This window comes from Tamandua tetradactyla, chromosome 1, assembly GCF_023851605.1.
Source record: "Tamandua tetradactyla isolate mTamTet1 chromosome 1, mTamTet1.pri, whole genome shotgun sequence".
Taxonomy (NCBI): Eukaryota; Metazoa; Chordata; class Mammalia; order Pilosa; family Myrmecophagidae; genus Tamandua; species Tamandua tetradactyla.
The window spans coordinates 197062699-197082547 of NC_135327.1; the positions used below are offsets into that span (position 1 = coordinate 197062699).

General features: G+C 38.6%; 1 long non-coding RNA gene and 1 pseudogene across 5 annotated transcripts in view; both read left to right on the plus strand.

The window, feature by feature from the left end:
* Positions 1 to 19849, plus strand: part of LOC143674711 (uncharacterized) — a 221941-nt gene that overhangs the window by 36603 nt on the left and 165489 nt on the right. For all 5 annotated transcript variants that reach the window (XR_013171190.1, XR_013171185.1, XR_013171187.1 and 2 more), the window contains 2 exons: positions 6321 to 6752; positions 18555 to 18673. This is a non-coding gene — a long non-coding RNA (uncharacterized LOC143674711). The remainder of the gene's footprint in view (positions 1 to 6320; positions 6753 to 18554; positions 18674 to 19849) is intronic.
* Positions 10888 to 18221, plus strand: LOC143674702 (ubiquitin-conjugating enzyme E2 N pseudogene; annotated as a pseudogene).

A 19849-nucleotide genomic window follows, 5' to 3' on the forward strand; every position in this document is an offset into this window, starting at 1 on the left:
ACAGATTGTAGGTGAAAAGTGGTAGTGACTAAAACAGTAATTTTAAAACTTTTTGGTCACAGATCCTCTTTTCACTCTTAAAAATTATTGAGGATTTTAATGACTTTTACTTATGAGGGTTATAGCTATCAATATTTACCATATTGGAAATTAAAACAGAAAAATTTAAAATATTTGTATATGAATGGATATAAAACTAACAATAAATAATAAACCCATTATATATTAAGATAATTTTATGAAAAATAGCTATGTTTTCAAAAATATATATTTTAGTGAGATGAAGTGGCATTGTTTTACATTTTTCTATTTTTGGAAATGTCTTTAATGTCTGTCTTATTAGAAGACAGCTGCATTTAATTTGTCACAATATCACATGCCTCTGGATAATTCTAGTGTATTCCTGTGAGAGAATGAAAGTAAAAAAGGCAAATACATCTTAGTATTAATATGAAAATAGTTTTGACCTTGCAGACTCCTTTGAAGGATCTCAGGAACCCCATCATAGCACCCAGACCACACTTTGAAAACTGCTGGATTAAGGAGATATTTAGGCAGCAAAATTGACTGGCCTTAGTTATATTATTTTGCTGATTTTTGTTGAGTGTTTTTTACACGACAGGTATGTTTATAATCATCAGAACTTTGTCCAGTAGGCACCATTTGTATCCCTGTTTCACACATGAGAAACTGTGATGAATTGGTGATATGAACTAATATGAATTTTAATACACTTGTGTGTGTATGATTTTTCCACAATGAGATTAGACATTATATTTTTGAGAAAGTGGCCAAAACAGCTAATGAAAAATTTAGTGTTTTTTGGGGGAGTGGTGGTGGTGGTGAGGCTAAGCTCACCTCCATGTTTAGAGTTATGACCCTCAAAAGTACCCTCTATTGCCTTAATACTTCAACCACTTTTGAAGCATAAGTTCAATTTAAATGTATTTTGAATCACTTCATGTTTAAGAGCTCATTTGGGGATTTAAAAAAATTAATTGAATCTTTTGTCTTTGAGGTTTCATTCTTCCATTTCTAGCGTATTATCCGTTGCTTTGAGAAAAATTGCTAATCACTTGGGTAATCTGCACCTAAAATAAAGGTGCCAGAAATTTGCAACTAGAAGCAGCTAAAATAGTGGTTACTCGGATATTCCCGCCAAGCCTTTGAGTCAAAATTCATAGAACTTCCTATGCTTTTACATTTTCTTTTTTGTAGGCCTTGGGTTCAATGCTTATTTATTTTCACAGAGTAATATTACATGTTCCTTCTGTGTTCCACCTGCCTAACCACTCTGTCTGGGCTCTGTTCTCCTACTTCTCATTCTCCCTGTCTACACCTACCCTGATTCTCACCTATATGGCGATTATTTTTTCCTGAGGATGTCCCCATGTGCAATTCTTCCCCTGATATTTATCAAGCACAGACTATGTGTCAGAACTCTGGTAAGCACTTACACGCATTTTCTCATTTGGTCCTCACAAAAACTCTAGGAGGTTGGTACTATCCATTTTACAGATGGGAAAATGAGTTGAGAGAGCTAAGTAACTTGCCCAAGTCCCCCAACCAGCACAACATGAAAGCAGTAGAGGCATTATTGAACCAGATCTGTCTGACTTTTAAGTTTGTGTTCTAAATCATTGAGCTCTCTTTCATCTTTGTGCCTTTTAAAATGCTGTTTCTTTTGCCTGCTTATTATCTTGAACATTCCATTCAAGTGTCTTCTCCAAGAAAATTTCCCCCAACTCAAATCCCAGGCATCCCTTCTCTCTACTCCTCTGGCACCGCACACACATCTCCTACGTGCCACACTTCAATTCTTGGGCGTTTTCTCCCCAGTAGACCGTCAGCTCCCTCAGGGTAAGCACTGTGCTTTTCATCTCCTGAGTCTCTGCTATCTAGTAGTAGTCCTGGGCAAACAGTAGGTGTTTTCTGTTAATAATCAATACATTCTTTTTGTTTTTCTAAATTAATTAATAAATGAATGAAGTCTATAAGTCTGTTGTTTATTGCAGAAGCTGTTAAAAATGGTGATTATGTGTTGTTGAAAGAGTGCAATTTTAGGTAAATAATTTGTGGGTTCACTGTTGAATTTCCATAGTTTTACTACATTGTTTCTTAGGGCAAAATACAAAATAAACTCTAAAGAATGGCCTTAGATCTAAGTTTCAGACCACGCTGATACTTTGTGGACTATCCTTGAAGTTGTCTGTTTTTTATTGACTTTTTAAAATGTAATTCAAAGATAACTGGCTGCAAGCTTTTTTTATTCCTTCCTACCTTCATTTATCCTATACTCATTTCTTTAAACATTTTTATTGTGACAAAATATACATAACATAAACTTTGTCATTTTAACCATTTTTTCCTAACTTTTTATTTTGAAATACGATCAAATTTACAAGACATTTACAAAAAAATTTACAAACTTCATATGTATAACTCAACATACCTTTACCCTCAGAAACCCAGATCCACCACTTTTAATATCTATCTATCTATCCATTTATCCATCTGTTTATATATTTATCAATCCATTTTGTGAATCATAGAGTGAAGGTTGTATCCATCATATTTCTTGAAAACCTAAAAACTGTCATGTACATTTCCAAAGACCAAAGGTATTCACTTATATAACCATCATTTTGGAATGCAATATAACAGAAATGGAATGGCTTTAAAAAAGGGAATTTTTTAAGCTGCAAGTTTACAGTTCTAAGGCCACAAAAATGTCCCAACAAAGACATCCAGAGAAAGATACCTTGGCTTAAAACAGGCCAATGGGTCCAGAACATCTCTGTCAACTGGGAAGGCACATGGTGACTTCTGCTAGCTTTCTCTCCAGGTTTCTCATTTCAAAAGACTTCCGTGGGGGGATTTTCTTCCTTCATATCCAAAGGTCTCTGGCTGTGTGGGCTCTGAAGCTTTTTCCCAAATGATTCCCTCTTAAAGAACTCCAGTAAGCAACCCCACCCTGAATGGGTAGAGACACATCTCCATGGAAACAACTTAATCAAAAAGACCCCACTCAACAATATTGAATGAGGATTAAAGAACATGGCTTTCCTGTAATACACAACAGTTTCATATCAGCGCATTCTACTCTCTGACCCCAAAAAGACATGTTAGTTCCATATACAAAATACATTCATTCCATTACAATATCACAAAACCTTAAACCATTTCAGTAACAATACAAATACAATATAAAGTTAGAAATAGTACAAAATCTCATCAAAGTCAGTTATAGGCATGGTATGTCCTAAGGCAATGTTCTCCTCTGCTTCTGGACGTGTAAAACTTAGAACAAGTTATCTGCTGCCAACATACAAAGGAGGGACAGTCATACAATACATGTTTCCATTTCCATAGGGTAAAATTGGAAGGAACACAGGAGTGAAAGGTCCCAAACAATTCTTAAAACCAGCAGGGCAAACTCCATTAGATTTCAAACTCAGAGTCATTTATCCTCAGGATTTTAGAAAGCAGTGGTCCCACCCTTTCCAATGGTCTATGCAATGGCCCTGCTCTCACCAAACCCTGGGTTGAGGTTTGTAACACTGGGGCTCATTGTGGGGGATACCTTTTTCTTGGATCTACTGTCTCCAAACATTGGGGCAGCACCTGGGCTCTCTGCCATCTCCAGGGCACATGCTCAACCCCTGTAGAAAAAAGGGGTGTCAGATAAGCTCCCCCTAATCCCTGGTTTATGGGCTACACCCTCTCCAAAGCTTGGGGTACCAAACCTCTTCCTGAGCCTGCCCTCTGCTTTTGGGGCAAACTCACTCTCTCCAAGTGCTAGGATGGGTCCGCTCTCCTGGCCCAAGATTTCCTGGCTCCAGACCTTAGCTTCCATGGTCTGCCTCTGAAGTAATTTTTCATTCAATTTGTCCCTTTTCTGTCCCTTTTAGTCCAGACTGGCAGTGGTTCCATTTATACAGCTCCCACAGTACTCTTGTTTGTTTCCTATGCAGCATACTGGGATCATACCCACCAGACAATAGAACTTTCCATTGATCCTTTCTGGATAGCACCATCTCCAGTCCTGGGCTGTGCTGTAGTGGCTAACTGGTTCCATGTTACTGGTTAAGTACTCTTGTGGGGTACTATTCTCTGGGGTCTTCCTTTCTGAAAGCCTAGAATTTTCCAGACCATCAATTTCTGATTTCTTTGTATCCATGAGTTCAGTCTCAATTTATCTCTTTCCTGTCACATTTCACTATAAGCTGCAAGAAGAAACCACATTTTGCACATTACATTTGGAAATCTCTTCAGCTAAGTATCCCAACTTCTGGCTTTTAAAATCTTTCTTCCATCTTCCATCAATTTTGCCAGATTTTCTGCCACTTTAAAACAAGGTTTACCTTCCTTCCAGTTTGCAATAATACATGAATAATTTCTGTCTAAGGCCTTATCAGAAAGATCTTTTAGAGTCCACATTTCTACCAACAGTCTTTTTAAAGCATTCTTGGCCTTTCCTATTCAGCTCCTCATAACTCTTCTATAATCTTCCCCTTATCAATTTAAAAACCTGTTCTGACAGTTTGGTGTTTGCAAACAGAGGCACCCCACTCTCACTACCAAAATCAGTTTTGACTTGTTAAAGCTGCTGGAATGCAATATACCAGAAATGGAATGGTTTAAAAAAAGGGAATTTTTTAAGTTCTAAGTTTACAGTTCTAAGGCTATAATAATGTCCCAGTGAAAGCATCCAGGGAAAGATACCTTGGTTCAAGAAAGGTGGATGGGTCTGGAACACTTCTGTCAGCTGGGAAGGCAAATGATAATGTCTGCTAGCTTTCTCTCCAAGCGTCTCATTTCAAAAGACTTCTCTGGGGGTGTTTTCGTTCTTCATCTTCAGTGTTCTTTGGCTGTGTGGGCTCTGAATTTTTTCCAAAATAGTTTCCTCCATGGAAACCACATCATCAAAAGGTCCCACCCACAATGGGATGGGTCACATCTCATTGGAAACAATTTAATCAAAAGGATCCAACCCAGAGTGATGCAAATGTTCAAAAAATGATCATGGTGATGAATACACAACTATGTGACGATATTGTGAGCCATTGATTGTACATCATGTATGGAATGTTTGTATGTCAAGAATGTTTGTATGTTAAGTTTTTACAATAAAAATATTGTAAAAAAAAGATCCCACACAACAGTGTTAAATGAGGATTTAAAGAACATGGCTTTTCTGGGGTACACAACAGTTTCAAACCAGCATACCATCTTAAGTGCAGTTACAAATTCAAAAAATTTGACATTGATATAAAGTGAAAATCTATATTCTAATGTTTTCATATGTCCCTTCAAGCCTTTTCTCCTACCTTTCTAGATCTATCCAGAATCATATATTGCATTTAATTATAATTGCCTCTTTAGTTGTTTTTTTCTTTTATTTTTTTAATTGTAGGAACCTATGTAGAACATAAACTTTCCCATCTCATACACTCTCAATCATACCATTCAATGGAATTAATTACATTCACAATATTGTGGCACTTTCATCATCTTCCATTACTCAAATGTTCCCATATCCCTAAATGAAAACCCTACACCCATTATGCATTAAATCCCTAGGACCTCTGTCCCCCACTCCTGAAAAACTGCATTTAAATTTCTTTCCTTATGAGCTTACATATTCTCCAATATTTTATTTTTAGTTACCATAGGCCTAAATTTAGCATCCTAAATCTATAAAAATCTCATTTGCTTTGATTCCACCTTAACTACATTAGCATACTCAAACTGTGTTCTTATACCCTCTGTTCCCCCTGATTTCTGCAGCTCTTGTCACATATTACATGTTTATATATTATGATCCCCAAACCATTGAAGATGGGGAAACAGGGCAGATAGAAGTCACCCCTGCTTCATGAGACAGTACAAGGGATGGGGAGAGAGAATGACCTGGACTGTGGTACCAGGGGGATGAGTGATTGAGGAGGGTCTTCAGGGTGTTTTGAAGAAAAGAAAGGCAGTGGGCTTGGTGTGAGAAGAGTAGGGTGGGTTGCGTTGACAAGGACTTGTCAACTTACAGGTGGTAGCAAGTGGGGAGGTGCAGATCAGAGGGAGCTGATCTCCCTCCGCTCCAGCTGCTGGCTTGGGAAACCTCCCTGAGCAGACTCATAGCTGGCAGCGCCCATGGGGACCCCAGAGGCAGGCTGTCTGTCTGCCACAAAGGGTTGTGTCCCTGAGTGCTGGGAATGGTTGCCCGGCTGTGCGCCACAAATAACCATCGAATCAGGCAAGGCGCTGTGGGTTGGTTTTTCCCTGCCACTCTGGGCACTGATTGACTATCTTGTCCCCCATGCCAGGACCAGCCCTCCCCCACCACCACCAGAGCGGCACTTCCGCCATGCACACTGTCTCTCCAGCTGGTCCCTGCAGGCATGGGCCTGAGGGGAGGAGGCACTTCAGTAGTACCGCCTACTAGACGGATGCGGTAAGTGCAGGCAGGCAGACGCACTATCTGCCTAGGTTTTTCTCTTTTTCTCTTTTCTCTTCCCCCCCTATTTTTCCCAATATATCTCTTCTCGCCATATATATTCTTTATTAGTAGTATTATTGTTATTATTTACTTATATATTTTATATATTTACATTTTAATTTATTTCTTATTTTTAATTATTCTATTTTATTTTATTAATTTACTTTTTCTTTAATTTTTTTCCCTCTGTGGCCACCAATCTGATTTTATCCCCAATATATCTTGGGGTGTCTCCTTCTGACCTTGGAGTTTACTACTGGTAAGTTGTGTTTTTTTGTTGTTGGTATTTTTTCATATTTTTATTATACTGTTATTTTATTATTATTATTTATTTAAAATTTTTTTGGTGGGCACACAGGTTAGGAATCAAGTCTGGGTCTCCTGCATGGTGGGCAGGCATTCTGTCATGAGGTGCCCATGCACCCCACTCTAGCTGTATACCTCCTACATGAGATCCAGACCTTGGTTTGGTGGGGAATTACTGACAAACCAAGTGCAAAAAGAAACCTCAATGCAAAATCAAGTAAATACAAACCTTTAGACAAGTGAAGGAAAGAAACTTGCAAAATAACATTGTTAAGATAATCAAATGCCTTGAACACAGCAGAAAATCATAAAGCACGTGAAGATACAAGCAGAAATGGCCCAGCCAAATGATCAAATAAAAACATCAGAGGGAACACAGAATATGGAACAGCTACTCAAGGATATTTATAAAGAAATAAAGATAACAGGAAGACACTAGAGGAGCATAAAGAAGAATTTGAAGTGTTAAATAGAAAAATGGCAGGTCTTACAGAGATAAAAGATACATTACACCAAATTAGAAATATACTAGAGATACATGATTCAAAGAAGCAGAAGGAAGAATAAGTGAGCTAGAAGACAGAACAATTGAAATGGAGTGCACAAAAGAACAAGGTAAGAAAAACAGATAAAATGGAACTGGATCTTAGAGAAATAATGGACAACAAGGGACACACAAATATAAGAATCATTGATGTCCCTAAAGGAGAAGCGAAGAGTAAAGGGCTGGGAAAGTTAGTTGAAGATATAACTGGGGAAAACTTTCCAACCCATATAAAAGACATAAGTATGCAAATTAAAGAGGCCCAATGAACTCCAAATAGAATAACTCCGAATAGGTCAACTCTAAGACACATACTAATCAAGTTGTTAAATGTTGGAAAGAAACAGAAAGTCCTAAAAGCAGCGCAAGAAAAGCCATCTACATACATATGACTGAGTTTGGAAGACTCAACAGACACCATGAAAGCAAGAAAGCAGTGGTATGATACATTTAAAATCTCCAATGAGAAAGGCTTCCAGCCAAGAACTCTTTATCCAGCTGAGTTGTCCTTCAAAACTGAAGGAAAGATTAAAATCTTCAAAGACAAAGAAAGACTAAGAGAACTAGTTAACAAGAGACCTGCCCTACAAGAAATACTAAAGGAAGGCCTATCAGCTGAAAAAAAAAAGAAGAGGGAGGTTTGGAAGAGGGCATAGACTTGAGGAATACCAAGGATTAAACAGTAACTTAAAGGATAAAAAGAGAGAAAGGGAAAATAATATATAGCTCTGACAAATAAAAACTGAAGAAAAAAAAAACTGAAGGATAAGATGATAGATTCAAGAACTGCTATTACAGCAATAACTTTGAACATTAATGGACTAAACTCACCAATTAAAAGATACAGATTGGCAGAAAAGATAAAAAATTATAATCCATCTATATTCTGTTTACAAGAGATGCATTTTAGACCCAAGGAGGCAATTAGATTGAAAGTGAAATGATGGAAAAAGATGTTCTATGTAAGTTGTAACCAAAAGAAAGCAGGAGTATCTGCACCAATATTAAGTGTAAGGGACTACATATTAAGAAAAGGGACAATTCACAAAGAGGAAATAACAATCATAAATGTTTACACTCCTAATCAAGGAGCTTCAAAGTAAGGCTAACATTGGCAAAACTGAAGGGAGCTATAGATTTTTCAACAATAATAGTGGGAGACTTCAATACACTGCTCTCCTCTATAGATAGAACAAACAGAGGACCAACAAGGAAATAAGGAACTTAAATAATTTGATAAGTGAATTAGACCCAATAGGCATATATAGGTCATTACACCCCAAAACACCAGGAGATACATTCTTCTCCAGTACTCATGGAACATTCTCCAGGATAGATCATGTGTTGGCACACAAACTAAGTCTTTATAAATTTAATAAGATTGAAATTATTCAAAACATTTTCTCTGACCACAATGGAATGAAGTTGGAAAACAATAATCACCAAAGAACCAGAGCTTTCACAAATATATGAAGATTAAACAACACACTCTTAAATAATCAGTAGGTTAAAGAAGAAATTGCTAGAAAAATTGGTAAATATCTGGAGACAAATGATAATGAGAATACAACTGTTCTGGTTTGCTAGCTGCCGGAATGCAATATACCAGAAACGGAATGGCTTTTAACAAGGGGAATTTAATGAGTTGCTTGTTTACAGATCTAAGGCCGAGAAAATGTCCCAATTAAAACAAGTCTATAGAAATGTCCAATCAAAGGCATCCGGGGAAAGATACCGTGGTTCAAGAAGGCCGATGAAGTTCAGGGTTTCTCTCTCATCTGGAAAGGCACATGGCGAACGCAGTCAGGGCTTCTCTCTCAGCTGGAAGGGCACATGGCAGACATGGCGTCATCTGCTAGCTTACTCTCCTGGCTTCTGGTTTCATGAAGCTCCCCAGGAGGCATTTCCCTTCTTCATCTCCAAAGGTCGCTGGCTGGTGGACTCTCTGCTTTGTAGTGTTGCAGCATTCTCTGCCCTCTCTGAGTCTCTCATTCTCCAAAATATTTCCTCTTTTATAGGATTCCAGTAAACCAATCAAGACCCACCCATATGGGTGGAGACATGTCATCCCCTAATCCAGTTTAACAACCGTTCTTAACTAAATCTCATCAACCAGGGAGATGATCTCATTACAGTTTCAAATATACAGTATTGAATAGAGATTATTCTACCTTTAAGAAATGGGATTTATATTAAAACATGGCTTTTCTTAGGGGGCATATACCCTTTCAAACCAGCACAACAACATATTAGAATTTATGGGATGTGGCAAAGGCAGTGCTGAGAGGGACCTTTATTGCTCTAAATGCCTATATTAAAAAACAAGAATAGATAATAAAAAAGTATTGGCAAAGTCCCTTGAGGGATGGGAGAAAAAATATGGAACTATTAAAGTTTACCATCTGGGAAACCCCTGATACTGTGTCAAACATTAGGAACACCCAAATTAAAAGGGCAAGTCTTTGATCTTGAGGCTTGATCTTGTGAAGCTTATGTATGTAGCAGAGAAGCTCAGCCTACCTATAGGTATGCCTAAGAGTTACCTCTGGAGGACCTCTTTTGTTGCTCAGATGTGGCCTCTCTCTCTCTAAGCCCAACTCTGTAAGTGAAATCATTGCCTTCCCCCCTGCATGGAACATGACATCCAGGGATGAAAGTCTCCCTGGCAGCATGGGAGATGACTTCCCATGACTTATCAGGATGAGTCTGGCCCTGGCACTGTGGGGTCAACAATGCCATCCTGACCAAAAGGGGGAAAAGAAGAGTATCAGATAAGGTATCAGTGGCTGAGAGAGTTCAAATAGAGTCGAGAGGCTACTTTGGAGGTCACGCTTACCAAGCTTCAGTTTTTTATTGCTACCTATCATAACTTGCCACCTCCAACCAAAACCATTTCTGCCAATCTTAAAGAACACCTAGGGCAATATATAAGATTCTTCAAATGTTCCATGTACTAGGGCAACTTTCCAGAATCCTGCAACCTCCAGATAGGTGCCGGACCAGATAAGTCCTGAAATGCAGATGGGCCAACCTCTCCAGAACATCAACTAGTTCCATCCCCCATCCCATATTATCACTAGCCTCTTCCAACATGAAAAAGTTAAAATGGGCATAGCCCCAATACCCCTAAAGTGTGGGAGAAAGATCAAAGGTGATGGTGGAGCTATACTGAAAAGGTAGAATTTAACAAATGAGTATGAATGCTGAATCATTTCATTGATATTTCTTTTAGTCTCCAATAGCAGGTAGAAGTAAAAATCTAAAATTGTGGAATTGTAACCCATGTCAAACTCTGAAATCTGTTCTACAATGAATTATTGCAGTGTGCTTTGAAATTCCTTGCTTTTTTGTATATATGTTATTTTTCACAAAAAAAAGAAAGAAAACACAGCCTCCAGTGTTTTGGAGCAGCTAGAAGGAAAAATCTAAACTAGTGGAATGGTAACCCATAACAAACTCTAAAATCTGTTCTGTTACCCCTTGTTGAAGTGCACTTAGAAAATCATTGCTTTTTCTTTCTTTTTTTTTTTGTGTATATGTTATATTTAAAAATAAAAAACATTAAAAAAAACAAGGATGAGAAAAAAATCAATGAGCTAACTGCTCACCTGGAGAATATAAAGAAAGTACAGCAAACTAACCACAAAGCAAATAAAATAAGAGAAATAACAAAGATTAAAGCAGAAATAAACAAACTGAACAATACAATAGAAAGACTCAACAAAACCAAACGTTTGTTCTTTGAAAAAAATCAATAAAATTAACCCTAGCTAGATTAACAAAGAAAAAAAGAGAAAGAACATAAGTAAACAAAATCAGATGCTAGAGGTTCCTCATAACCATGGATCCTGAAGAAATTTTAAAAATCATAAGTGAATACTATGAAAAACTATATGTCAACAAACTAGACAACTTGGATGAAATGGACAAATTTCTAGAAACACAATGTACCTATACTGACTTGAGAAGAAATATACAATCTCAACAAACCATTACAGTAACTCAACTAGTCATCAATTTCCCATAAAAAAATTTTCTCATAAAAAAAAAAATCCCAGAACCAGATGTCTTCACAGGGGAATTTTATCAAACATTCCAAAAAGAACTAACACCAATCCTGTTTAAACTCTTCCAAAAATTGGAGGATAAGTGAATGCTACCTAACTCATTTTGTGAAGCTAACATCGTTCTAATTCCAGAACTGTATAAAAATGCTATAAGAAAGGAAAGCTAAAGACCAATCTCCCTAATAAACATATATGCAAAAATTCTCAACAAAATAGTAGCAAATCAAGTCCAACGACACATTAAAAGAATTAAACATCACGCCTAAGTGAGGTTTATACCAGGAATGCAAAGGTGGTTCAATACAAGAAAATCAATCATGTAATACAGCACATTAACAAATTGAAAGGGAGAATCATTTCAATCATTGAGTCTGAACTCCTTTGCAACTAGATTTGTGCTTTACACCTTTCTCCACTGTTGCCCAGTCTTTCCCCTCAGAGAAATATCTCAGACTCCTTTGGGTTCTAGTCTCCTCCCCAGCACAGTTATTGCTTCCCTGGTTAATTTATCTGCAAAACTTCCAAGCCAGTAAATTAAGTAAAGTTGGTCCTACTGCATGTAAAACTTGGCTTCTTGCCCTACATTTTAAGTCATAAATTCAGGCCTGGGCTCACTTGTACCATGTGGCTTCCAGTAGACCTAGATTATCACTTTGGGGAACACCCTTTGACAATCACTGCTCTAGAGCGCCTCTCCCACCCCCAATGATATTTTAGGCTTCAAGGAGTTTGATACATGTTTACCAAAGGGTGAAAAAGATACCATTCCAAGAAGATATGGTGACATATAATTTACTTTAACAGTTTGAGTGTACTTCATAAGAATATAAGATGAATATAAAACTTTAATATCCCAGTGATTAAACACCTTACTATGACTTTTCTTTTAATTTAAGTGGTCAATACAAAAATATCAAACAGGCTAGTAGTTACTAAATATGGTCCTACCAGAAGTCATCAATCCTTTACTAGCATACATGCTGTTAGGTTAGAAATATATCATTTACTAGTTAGTATAAGAACTTGAGATCATCTTGATTTGATGCTGAAAAAGCATTTGACAAAATGCAGCATCTTTTCCTGATAAAACCACTTCAAAAGTAGGAATCAAAGAGATCTTTCTCTTATCATAAAGGGCATATGTGAAAAACCCAAAGCCAGCATTATACTCAGTGGTGAGAGAATGAAAATATTGCCCATTGTCACCACCATTATTCAACATTGTACTAGAAGTCCTAACTGGAGTGATAGAAGAAAGATAAAAAATGCATCCAAATTGGAAAGGAAGAAGTAAAACTTTCACTGTTTGCAGATGACATGATACTACACTTAGAAAACTGTGAGAAATCTATGACAAAGCTTTTTGAGCTAATAAATAAGTTCAGCAAAGGGGCAGGATGCGAGATTAATGTACAGAATTCAGCAATGTTTCTATACACAATGACCTATATGAGGAGACAAGAAAAAATTCCATTTAAAATAGCTTCCAAAAGAATCAAGTATCTAGAATAAGCCTAAACAAGGATGTCAAGGACATACACAGAAAATTATAAAGCATTTCTAAAACAAATTAAAAATCACCCAAATAGATGGAAAAACATTCCATGCTTATAGTTAGGAAGGTTGAATGTCATTAAGATGTGAATTGATCGACAGGTTCAATACAGTACCAATCAAAATCTCAACTTACTCTGAAGATGGAAAAATTAGTCATCAAATTTATTTGGAAAGGAAAGATACCCTGAATAACTAAAGATATCCTAAAAAAGAAGAATAAAGTGGGAGGATCATCACTTCCTGACTTTAAAGTTTACTATAAAGCTACAGTAATTAAAACATCATGGTACTGGCACCAAGACAGAAGCATCAGCCAATGGAATTTAATCAAGAATGCGGAAAGAGACTGCCAAATCTATGGACAATTGATTTTCTATAAGGTCCCCAAATCCACTGAACTGGGACAGAATAGTCTTTTCAATAAATGGGCATGGGATATCTTGATATAAGAATTACTGGTGTCCCAGAGGGAGAAGAGAGGAGTAAAGGGATAGGAATGCTAGTTGAAGATATAATGGGGAAAAACTTTCCAGCTCTTATAAAAGACATAAATATCCAAACCAAACAAACCCAGTGAATCCCAAGTAGAATAAATCCAAATAGGCTTATTCCAAGATGATACTTATTAGAATGTCAAATCTTGAAGAGAAGCAAAAAGTCATGAAAGCAGCAAGAGAAAAGAAATTTACTATGCTGTTTGGAATTGTTGTGTACCCTAGAAAAGCCATGTTCTTTAATCTTGATTCAATATTGTTTAGGGTGTGACCTATTTGTTAGATTGTTGCTATTGTGGGTGGGACCTTTTGATTAAGTGGTTTCTATGGAAATGTCTCCACCCATTGAAGGTGGGCCACTTACTGGAGTCCTTTAAGAAGGAACCATTTTAGAAAAAGTTCAAACCTGACATAGACAGGGATGTTTGGAAATGCAGAAAGATAATGCCCCCAAGGAAGCTGTTTGAAACCAGAAGGCAAAAGCCTAGCAGACACCAGCCACATGCTTTCCCAGCTGACAGAGGTGTTTCATGCCATTGTCCTTTCTTGAGTCAAGGTATCTTTCTCTGCACACCTTGGTTTGGACATGTTTATGACCTTAGAACTGTAAACTTGTAACTTAATAAATACCCTTTATAAAAGCCAACTCATTTCTGGTATATTGCATTTCCAGCAGCATTAACAAACAAAAACAATTACATACAAGGGAAACTATGTAAGATTGAGCTCAGACTACTTAACAGGCACCATGGAGGTGAGAAGGCAGTGGTATGATATATTTAAGATTCTGACCAGGAGAGACTTCTAGCTAAGAATTTTTTATCTTGCCAAGTTGTCCTGCAAAATTAAGGGAGAGATTAAAATCTTCACAAACAACGGCTGCAAGAACTTGCCAACAAGAGACCTGCCCTATGACAAATATTAAAGGGAGGTTTGTTGACTGAAAAAAGACTAGAAAGGACAAGACCAGAAGCTGAACTTGAGATCTGACAAGATGGCCAGGCTGCCCTGCAGGTTTATCAAGGAAACCCAGCATTTGCTGGCAGAACCAGTTCCCGGTATTAAGGAAGAACCAGATGAGAGCAATGCCTGTTATTTTCATGTGGTCATTGCTGGTCCCCAAGATTCCCCCTTTGAGGGAGGGACTTTTAAACTTGAACTATTCCTTCCAGAAGAATACCCAGTGGCAGCCCCTAAAGTACGTTTCACGACCAAAATTTATCACCCTAATGTAGACAAGTTGGGAAGAATATGTTTAAATATTTTGAAAGATAAGTGGTCCCCAGCACTGCAGAGCCGCACAGTTCTGCTATCTATCCAGGGTTTGTTAAATGCTCCCAATCCAGGTGATCCATTAGCAAATGATGTAGCAGAGCAGTGGAAGACCAACAAAGCCCAAACCATAGAAAGAGCTAGAGCACGGACTAGGCTATATGCCATGAATAATATTTAAATGGATCTGATCATCAGGTGTACATCACTTCTCCTGTTCTGCCAAGACTTCTTCCTTTTTTGTTTGTATTTAGTGGACACAGTCTTAGAAACATTACAGAATAAAGGCCCAGACATCTTCAGTCCTTTGGTGATTGTATGCACATTAGCAAATCTATGTCTTGTCCTGATTCACTGTTGTAAAGCATGAGCAGAGGCTAGAAGTATCATCTGGATTGTTGTGAAATGTTTAAAAACAATGGCCTCTCTTCTGCTTTTATTCATTTCCCCCATCATGGTTTAAGTATAAAGCACTGTGAATGAAGGTAGTTGTCAGGGTTAACTGCAGGGGTGTGAGTGTTTTTCTTTATTTTTATCTTTGAGGAGGGAGGTGGTTTTATTATTTTATAAGTTTCTTCCCTCCTCCTCTCTCCCCTTTTATGATCTAATTAAATGCATTAGTTAAAAGCAGCTAACCAGTTGTTCTTTAGAATATACCCTCTAGCCAAGTCTAACTTTAGAGGCTGTAGATGGACAAGCTTGATTGTTTGAACCAAAATGGGAACATTAAACAAACATCACAGCCCTCACTAATAACATTGTGACTTTGCTGTCAAGTGTAGAATCCTGCCTTCAAAAAAGAAGCTTGTAACCATTTTGTATGGCTTGTCTGGAAACTTCTGTAAATCTTACATTTTAGTAAAATATTTTTTGTTATGCTAAAAAAAAAAAAAGACTAGAGAGGGAGATCTGGAGGAGGGTACAGAATTCAAGAGTATTAGCAAGGGTAACTTAAAGGATAAAAAGTCAGAGGGAAAAGAATAAATAGTCTGATGAATAAAAACTATGGGAATAAGATGCTCAAGATACTCAAGAACTGATTTTACGGTAGTAATTTTGAATGTTAATGGACTAAACTTACTAACTAAAAGAAACACAGAATGGATTAAATAATATAATCTACCTATATGTTATACACAATGTCTGCTAGCTTTCTGTCCAGGCTTCTTGTTTCATGAAGCTTTCTCAGGGGTGTTTTCCTTCTTCATCTCCAAAAGTCTCTGGCTGGTAGATGCTTGGCCTTTGTGGCTTTGCCATGGTTCTCTGGCTCTCTCCTCATTCTCTAAAGGGACTCTCTCCAAAATGTTTCTTCTTTTATAGGATTCTGGTAAACTAATAAGACCAATGTTGAATGGGTGGAGTCACATCTCTCTCTATTCAAAAGTTAACACTTGTAGTTGGGTAAGTCATCACATCTCTGTGGAGATAACCTAATCAAATTTCCAGCCTACATTATTGAATAGGGATTAAAAGAAACAGTTGCTGCCACAAGATTGATTAGGACTAAAACATGGCTTTTCTAGGGTGCATAAATCCTTTCAAATGGGCATGGTTGTAAAGAGCCAGCACGTACTTGTCTGCAGTATCTTAACAGAAAGAAGATAAGATGTCCATAACAAATCTGTGTTGTGAACATCTCATTGATGAAACTGCTTCAGTTGTTTATGATGATGCTGGCCTTTGCTTTGTCCCCATTTAAATGTGTTAAATAAATACAGTTTCTGATTATCGATGTACTCCTGGGGCCCTTCCACTCAGCTCTAACAAAATAGTTTCACAAATGGGTAAAGAGGTTCATGCTATGTTTTGACAGGCTCTAACTCCTATAAGAGGATTTCAACTGCCTTTCCAGAATTGTGTTCCTGGAGGGCCAAGATGAGCCTGTTCCTTCTGTATTCTCAGTGTCTGCCTAACACATGGGACGTGCTCAGCAAATTGGTTACAGGAACAGCTTAATTTCTGACACAGGCCACTGCTGTCATTCAGAGGAATAAATATCTAGTTAGGGTGGGGTGGATTTCATCTGGGGAGGTATTTATGGTGAGGGAGGACCCTGCTATGGCTGTTAAGTCAGGAAATGTATTTAATTGCCTAGTTAACCCTGAGTGATCATAGCAATAGATGGACAGGTGATGATCTCTAATGTTCTTGCCTTTTTTGGCTAAAGCTCTGTTAGTTATTGTAATATATGAGATATCTGGTGTCAAGATGAAGACTCTTGTCTTCTCTCTGAGGGGAGGCCAAGCAATGAGTTTTCTGGGAATCTGGGTTTGCATCTTTACTCTGTGCTTAGTTATCTATTATTGCATAATGAATTACTCCAAATCTTAGTGGCTTAGAACTACAGTTAACATTTATTAAATTGCACAGTTTCAGTGGATCAGGAATTCAAGAGTGCCTTAGCTGGTAGTTTTGGCTAAAGGTCACTCATGAAGTTATGTTCAAGATGTAGACTGGGGCTTCAGACATCTAATGGCTTGGCTAGGGCTGGGGATCTGCTTCCATGGTGGCTCTCTCACATGGCTGGCTTTTGGCAGGACCCCACAGTTTGCACCATGAGGATCTCTATAGAACTGTTTGAATGTCCTTGTGACAAGGCAGCTGGCTTCCTCCAGGATAAAGAGAGAGCAAGGTGGATAGGCAATGTTTTTTATGATCCAGTCTTTGACACCACACAGTCATTTCTGTTATATTCTAATGGTCCACAGCCCAGCCCTATTCATTGTGGGAGGGGACTACAAAAGGGCGTGGCTACTTGGAGGCAAGAATCCTTGGGGGCCTTCTTCGAGTTTGACTACCAGCACTGTTAGTCTTTTGTGCTGTGACCTTGGGCAGTGTATCAGTGTCCTGTGTTTGTTGTAACAAAATACCACAAACTGGGTGGTTTAAAACAGCAGAAATTTATTCTTCATAGTTCTGGAGGCCAGTCTGAAAAAAAAAATATTGGCAGTGCCATGCTCCCTTCAAAGGCTGAAGGGGGGATTTTTCCCTTGCTTCTTTCAACTTCTGGTAGCTCCTGGTATTCCATGGCTTCTAGTAAGCATAACTCCGAACTCTGCAAATTATGGCCTTTTCCTCCAGTGACTCTCCATGTCTCTGTATCTCCAAATCTCCTTCTCCATATAAAGACACCAAGCTTTTGGATTTGGGGCACACTTAAATATAGTATGACCTCATCTTAGCTTGATTATATTGACAAAGATCCTGTTTCCAAAAAAAAAGGTCACATGCACAGGTACTAGATGTTAGGACATCAACATATCTTTTGGGGGGACACAGTTCAACTTCCAGCAGGCAGGTCATCTAAACTCAATGGGTTGATACAATGAGGGAAGGGCTAGGCTTGATCTATGAGGCCCCTCCCAGCTCTAAATTTATCTTCTATTAAGAGAGAGAGAGTTATTCAGTGAATTAAGAGTTAATGTTCTTACTGAAGCATTTCTCACAGAGAGTAACTCATCTGCCAGGATCTGGCCCAAATCCTAGAATCAGGCTGCTTGTTTTGTGGGTGAAAAGAGGGAGGGGGTGGGTCACAGCAGCTGTCTGGGTTTCCCATCATTTCTCCTCTTACTTCCGAGGTCAGAGAGATGGGGAGGGGATATGAACAGGTGGCTCCTGACTAGGCTGGATTGGATCAGCCCCGATAGAAAGACAAGTGGAATAAATTGGCAGGCTGCCCCTTGGATGAAGCTGGTCCTAGTTTTGCTCCTTTTAGGAGTTTTGCACCTGATTAATGATTCTGTTCAGAATGGATTAAACTGCTGGAACCTTTCTCCATTTAGCAGTGCCAACTCTTTCCCTCTTAACACTTTTTTTTCTAGTGCCAGTTTCCTCCACCCCCAACTTGCTCTTTGGGCAAACCAGTGGTCTAGAATGAATTGGGTTTTCACCCTGCAAGGACAGAAAAGACTGAGCAGCAGCTTCATGGAGACTTCCTGAGGTAAGGGACTGAGGAGAGATGAGGGCCATGATCCACAATGAAGGGAGCTGAGCCCTTGACTCTCTGCTTGCCTTGTCTTCTCAGTAATTTTCATTCTGAAAAAATATTGTCACTTTCAGAGGACAGTTCCTGGCTCTATTCTGTCCTCCACAGAAATGAGAAGGAAGAAGGCAGGGAGCAGGTGGCCAAAGCAGAAGTGGAGGAGTTACTATTCTTCAGCTATATTTTAAAAATTCTACATCCGACATCTCCTCCAGAGGTTAAACCATGCCCCCTTCCCTTTTTCTGTCCACTTCCCCATTGCTTTAAACAATCTCACACAATGAACAGCAAAGCTTTGAAGTCATGGTCTCATAATTTGGACCATTATTACAATGAATTCTAAGTTTCTTTTCTATTCTTCCCTTCCTGCAAGAACATAAGCACTGGTTTATTAGTCATTTGATAAATTGCTCTTTCTGTTTAATAGCTGTCAAAATGAGCTTCTGATTGGACATTGATTATTCTGGGGTGATAAGTTAGTAATAAAAAGATAAGGGAGCTTTGTGCTTACCTTTTGCTCCAGTGCTTCCTAGACCCAGCCCTTCTTTGTAACTCTGCTTTCCTCTTTGCCTGTCCCCAGCCCCCTCCTGCCCAAGCTGTTCTTTATTCAGCTGGACTCCGAAGGATCTCCTTCCAGAGAAAGCAAGATCATTTTCGGCTCCTCCAACTCCCGGGGCGCCAAATCCTCCAAATGGAGAAGCCCTAGCACAATGCTCCTTTATACCTCGCAGTGTGCGCTCTTTCCTGGCCCCAGCTGCCCCCACGCTGTTTTTTTCTTAGTCTTTTATTCAGTATTTTGTTTTCCAGTTGACTTAATTATTACAATACATGGAGTAGGGTAAGGAAAAACACCACAGGTTGGGCCTGGTGGTTGGAGTCTGAGTGAGTGTGGTTCTCTTGGCCGTGCCGTGCCACTGCCAGGAGCTAATGGGCCACATTTCTTGTGACAGGGTCCTGGGCCCCAAGCCCCTGGGCTTGCTCTTGCCTAGGGTCAGAGGCAGGGCCTGTCTCCGGGTACCTGGCTTCCCTGCAGGATTCTGGCACCTGCCTAGGACATTTATAAAAACAGTACAAGAGCTTTATTGAATTGGAGTGGTCAAGGCTGTTATTTCTTACAGCCTAGGCACAAAGTGT